Raw genomic sequence first — 6,071 nt, 5'->3', positions numbered from 1 at the left:
GCATCCTGGAACCCTGGGCTATAATTAGGATGGAGCAAGAAGCAGGTCCTAATTTGCGGTTTGAAAAGTGACTGTCCTCGAAACAGTGTATGGTATAGTTTGCTTATGTCGCATTGGCAGAAAGTATTAGTTAAGGAAGCAAAAACTTAAAATGTCATCTCATGCAAAAGCATCCCAACTAAGAACAACAGAAAAAAACCGTGCTCAGGAATAAGGCATTGCTACGCCCTGCACGTGGAAGGCCCTACATGGTCACGTTTTCAGTGGAAACTTCAGTGAATTATTTACCCGCTCTTTTGTTTGTATTCACAATGGGGACTCACAACAGAAGTCAAGTCTTAATGTTATAAATATGAACTGAAGTAGTGGCTGTAAAACCTATGACACCATATCAAATGTTAGGAGAGTATCTTAGTCATTAGATACCATTTGTGCAAAAGTCACTCAGTATAAAGTCATTCAATTTGATGATAAACCTTAGTGACATATCACACACACACACACACACACACACACACACACACACACACACACACAATTCAGGCACCTCCTAGAATGGAAGGAAACTCAGACACGGCGGGACTTTGATAGGAGATGATAGATTACCCGAAGATTAAAAAAGAATTTGAGGGACTATGGCTACAGCTCAGCAGTTAAGAGTGGACCAAAAGGACCTACCCAGCACCCACACAGGGGCCCACAACAGTCTGTAACTCCAGTTCCAGGATCTCCAACTCCCTCTTCTGACCTCTGCGGGCAACCGAAACACACAGGTCGCGCAGAAATACAGGCAGGCCAAACCCTGCTGCTACACAAACAATAGAACAAGGAACTGGAGGTGAGCATGGTGGCCTGTACCTGTGATTCCAGCACTCGAGAGGCAGACAGATCTCTATTTGCAAACAGTGTGGTCTTCTAATGAGTTCCAGACCAGCCAGGACTGTAAAGTGAGACCCTTCCTTGGGGAAAAAAAAAATCGATAGAGCCCTTCCGTATTAGTGGTGGGAATGCAAATGCAGAATGGTAAGCTGTTGCAGAAAACAGTTTGGTGGCTCTTCGAAACGTGACTCCAACATTTCACTTCTAGGTACATACCCTCACCGCCCAAATTGAAAATGGATACTCAAGCCGGGCGATGGTGGCGCACGCCTTTAATCCCAGCACTCGGGAGGCAGAGCCAGGCGGATCTCTGTGAGTTCGAGGCCAGCCTGGACTACCAAGTGAGTCCCAGGAAAGGCGCAAAGCTACACAGAGAAACCCTGTCTCGAAAAACCAAAAAAAAAAAAAAAAAAGAAAATGGATACTCAAATTCTTAGGCACGTGTGTTCACAACAGTACTACTAACCGTGGTTCAAAGATGGGAAGAACCTAATACCCATTGTACTGGCTTGTCTTGTATCAACTTAACACCCACACTAGAGTTATCCGAAAAAGGGGAACCTCAATCGAGAAAATGTCTCCATAAGATCAGGCTGTAGGGCATTTTCTTAATTAGTAATTGATGGGGGAGGGCCTAACTCATGGTGGGTGGTGCCATCTCTGGGCTGGTGGTCCTGGGTTCTATAAGAAAGCAGGCTGAGCAAGCCAGGGGAAGCAAGCCAGTAAGCAGCACCCCTCCATGGCCTCTGCATCAGCTCCTGTGTCCAGGTTCCTGCCCTGCTTGAGTTCCTGTTCCAACTTCTTCCAGTGATGAACAGCAATGTGGAAGTGTAAGCCAAATAAATCCTTTCCTCCCCAACATGCTTTTTGGTCATGGTGTTTTGTCGCAGCAATAGACACCCATCAACTGATAAGTAGACAGATTATGGTATATCTACAATGGATTATTAGTCAGCTGTAAAAAAGGAAGCACTGATACGTGATACAATGTGGGTGAGCCTGAAAAACAACCTTATGTGGAATGAAAGAAGCCAGTTGGAAGAAGTCTCAGACAGTATGACCCACCTACAGGAAATGTCTGGTGTAAGTAAATCCATGGGAACAGAATTAGATCAGTGGTTTCCAGGGACTGGGGAAAGGTGGGGACAGAAAACTACTGCTCAAAGGGGTTTAGAATTTTCTTTTGAGGCAGTGAAAATGTTTTTGCACTAGAGAGAGGTGGTGATTGTAACACACTATGGATGTGCTAAATGCCACTCAAGTTTTCACTTTGAAGTAGTGTGATGGCTAGTTTTGCTAACTTGACAAACTCTAAAATCACCTGGGAAGAGAATCTCAGTGAGGAATCACCTATATTTCATTTATTTATCATTTTACATAACTGGGTGTTTTGCCTGCATTTATATCTATGTACTACATATGTGACTGGTTATCTTATGGATCAGAAAAAGGGTGTTGGATTCCTGGGAATTGGAGTTACAGATGGTTGTGAGTCACCATGTGGGTCCTGGGAACGGAATCCTGGTCCTCTGGAAGAGAAGCAAGTGTTCTTAATCGCTGTTCCATCTCTCTAGTCCCTTGGTGATGAATCATATAGGCAGGTTGGCCTGTGAGGAGTCTGTGTGTGTGTGTGGGGGGGTATTATAATGATTAAATTAACTGAGTGGAAAAGACCTGCTCACTCTGGGTGGCACCATTCCCTGTGCAGGGGATCCTGCGTGTGTAAGAGCGGAGATGGTGAAGCACACGTGTATCTACTCATTGCTACATCTACCTGTGGATGTAACGTGACCCGCTGCTTTACATCCCTGACACCTCGACTTCCCTGCAGTGATGGACTGTGACTTCTGAGCTAAAACAAGCCTTTTCTCCTCTGTGTTGATTTTGTCAGGGTATTTTATCACAACAGAATAAAAAAAAAAGAAAGTTGGTTTTATGTTTTTTGAAAAGTTGTTTTGATGCTTGCTGTGCTTTGGCTCTTAAATATCTGCTGTAGGCTCGTGTGTGAGGATTTGATTGGCAGCCCACGGCACCACTGGGAAACAGTAGAACCTCGAGGAGAGTGGTCTAGAAGAAAGAAGTTAGGTGACTGAAGGTGTGCTCTGTATCCTATCCCAGAAACCTGGCCTCCATTGCTCTTCCTGGCTCTCCCTGATGTGATAGGCCTTGCCACAGTCCCTAAAGACTGGGGAGTGACACCTCAAAAACTCTGAACCCCAATACACCTTTGTTCCTTTTTAATGATTGCTTCAGGTACTTTGTCCTATCTGTGGAAAGCTGAGTAACATAACAATGATTTTTTAAAACGATACAAGTTAACGGACAAATGTCTGAAAGAAATGTACTTAAAAGGTAACCTGGGTATAGCCTGACTGAGGTTCAGCCTCAGAGCCTGTTTGGCTCCTGCTTGTCTGTGCCCTCTACGTAATCACGAACTTTGATATCTACCAGCTACGGTATCTCAGACTCCCTTCCTATACTCAGGGCTGAAGGCCCTGAGTTGATGGGCCGGTCTGCGGTTGGTGAGTAAACGCCCTTGTCGAGCAGGGATGGTGCTCCAGGGCTGACTCCCTACCTTAACAGCCCACGTTTTGGAACCAAAGTAAAATCTAGAACAGCTTCAGGCTTGAATCTGTGTGGGCCATTGTTCTAGTTGTGACTACACTAGAAAACACTGGGCTCTGAAATTATGGGAATATTATTTGAACACTAAGTTAAATGAGTTAGCCCTGGGATTTAAAATTATAGGCAAACACGGTCACCCCAGGATGTGGATGTATAATTTTCTGTGTCTTATTAACCAACCCCTCCACAAAGACTGTAGGTTTTCAGGCCTTTGTAAATCCCCTTCTATCAGCCCCAGGCATATGGGTACTGTGGGATAATCCTTTTGGACACTGGGAAGATGTGTTGTTCTCGTTGTTCATAAAGAGCTGACTGGTCAATAGCTGGGCAGGAAGAGGTTAGGCAGGAGAGCCCAACCGAGAGAATGCTGGGAAGAAGGAGGGCAGAGTCGCCAGCAAAGCGTAGAGGAAGCAGGAGATGAATATGACATGCTGGAAAAAGGTACTGTCACATGGTAGAGTGTAGATTAAAAAAATAGGTTAATTTAAGTTGTAAGAGTTAGTTAGTAATAAGGCTAAGCTATTGGCCGAGCATTTATAATTAATAAAAATTTCCCGCCATGCGGTGGTGGCGCATGCCTTTAATCCCAGCACTTGTGAGGCAGAGGCAGGCAGATCTTTGTGAGTTTGAGGCCAGCCTGGTCTACAGAGCGAGATTCAGGAAAGGCACAAAGCTACACAGAGAAACCCTGTCTCGAAAAACAAAACAAAACAAAACAAAACAAAACAAAACAAAATTTCCATGTCAGTTATTGGGGAGATGGCAGACCTGACGAAACAGTCTGCCTACATATGGGTTGGACCTAAAAGGAACCACAGGCTAGAAGAATTTTGGCCAGCTTCCAAGAACTGTCTGTTACTCTGACCCTTCTTCAGTGCTGTCTACTCTGAGGTCTACTATGGTCTCCAAGCTGCAAAAGCCCCAGGGCACTCCCTACCCCACCTGGCTACCCCAGGGTGTCCCTGCAGAAGAGCACAGGAGGTCTCAGAGTGGCTCATAGAGACGGGGGTTCAGACAACAGCAGAAAGATGGCCCTACCTCCTCTTTGGAATTCGTTTCCATCCTGCTCCCAATGGAGATACATAACCCTCTAGCTTTTGCTTTATTTGCCACAACTGGGACGGGATAGGGCCAGCTGGTGAGACAAATGTCCTGCAGAAGTTCTCACTGTCCCCCTCCAGTGGCCGCTGAGGTCTGGTTCCTCATAATCGGTCCCAGTGAATGCCCTGAGAGGCTTCCCAGGTCCCTCTTGCAAAAGGACCTGTCCTGGTGTCTTCCTGTTTAAAATCCCAAGTGGAGGTTGCAGGGCCCAGGTTCAGGGTCTCAAGAAACTATTTTCCAACCGTCTATCACGTGCTGGCATCATCGTTGCAAGGACAGGGGCTCCCTTCACCCTAGGGCTGCTGTGGACTTTTTGTTGACAACTTCTTGAGCTCAGGGCAATTTGAACCTTCTCCCTAAGGATGGACACCTGCTCCTGGGCAGACATATCCAAGAGGCCAACGGAGCACTGACAGGGTCCCTGTTCCCCACAGGGCTAGCTAGCTTTCATCAAAGCTGCCCGGACCCTCCACCGTGGACTGCACTCCCCAGGGGCTGCTTGCCCTCACCTGCCTCAGGCTTCGTCCCTCCCGTGAGCACCCTTTCTTCTTCTGCTTCTCTTTCTAGGCATGAACTGCACGGACCCCACTTCTCTCCTGGGAAGAGGAGAGGAGAGGGGTGATTGGGAAGAGAAAAAAACAAAACAAAACAGAAAGGCTGTAGAGACTTTATGTCCAAAATAAATGATGCCCAAAAGACCGGCGCAGTTTCTCCTTCAACTTAAATGAAAATCTAAATGTACAAAGATGTGAAATTCAGAAAATGGAAATGGCTTTGCATGCTGGCTTCAGTCCCTCCCTTTCTCCTGATCTCTAGTGTTTGGAAGGAAAGGGCGTCAGATATCTATCTATACAGCCACCAGCTTATTGGTAGATATTTAAAGTCTTTTAGGTAGGGTCTTGCACTCCCTCGGGAGTCTAGTTGGTTTTGGCAAAAGTCAGAGAGACCTAGAACACAGAGTTTCTTTGGGGGAGCATGTAAGTGATTTGAGGTAGACTTTCAGAGCCTTTTAGTAAGAAGCTTGGGTAGTAAGTGGGGCATGAACATCTCCTGCAGGGCAAAATGCAAAAATTTGCAGGGTTTGGCAACGCCCCTCCCTTCCCGTAATGCCTCTCCCTTCCCCTCAGCTGTGTACACCAGCCTAGCCCACAGGGGGGTCAAGGGGAACATTTGTTAATGTATCAGTTTCAGTTAAAACTGGATTCATCTCACTCTCTCAGGGGTTGGAACTGCCAGACCCGAGTCAAACAGAAGAGGAAAAGGGAGGACGGAAAGTCACCAGGTAAAGCTAGCTAGCGCGAGGTCAACGATTAAGAAATATATAGTCACCAGAGAGGTGCCTCTCCCAGAAAAGTGCCTGTAAACTACGCGGCTAAGTTCATGTGTATCTCAGATGTGGGATCCAGGTTTTCAAGTTTGTTAGGGGATTTTATGCAAAACAATATGCAAATCGAGAGCCCTGGTCT

The sequence above is a fragment of the Peromyscus californicus genome, unplaced genomic scaffold, assembly GCF_007827085.1.
Source record: "Peromyscus californicus insignis strain IS unplaced genomic scaffold, ASM782708v3 Scaffold_15__1_contigs__length_86483966, whole genome shotgun sequence".
In the NCBI taxonomy this organism is placed as follows: Eukaryota; Metazoa; Chordata; class Mammalia; order Rodentia; family Cricetidae; genus Peromyscus; species Peromyscus californicus.
The sequence above is the reverse complement of the archived record's forward strand: the minus strand, read 5'-3'. Positions refer to the sequence as shown.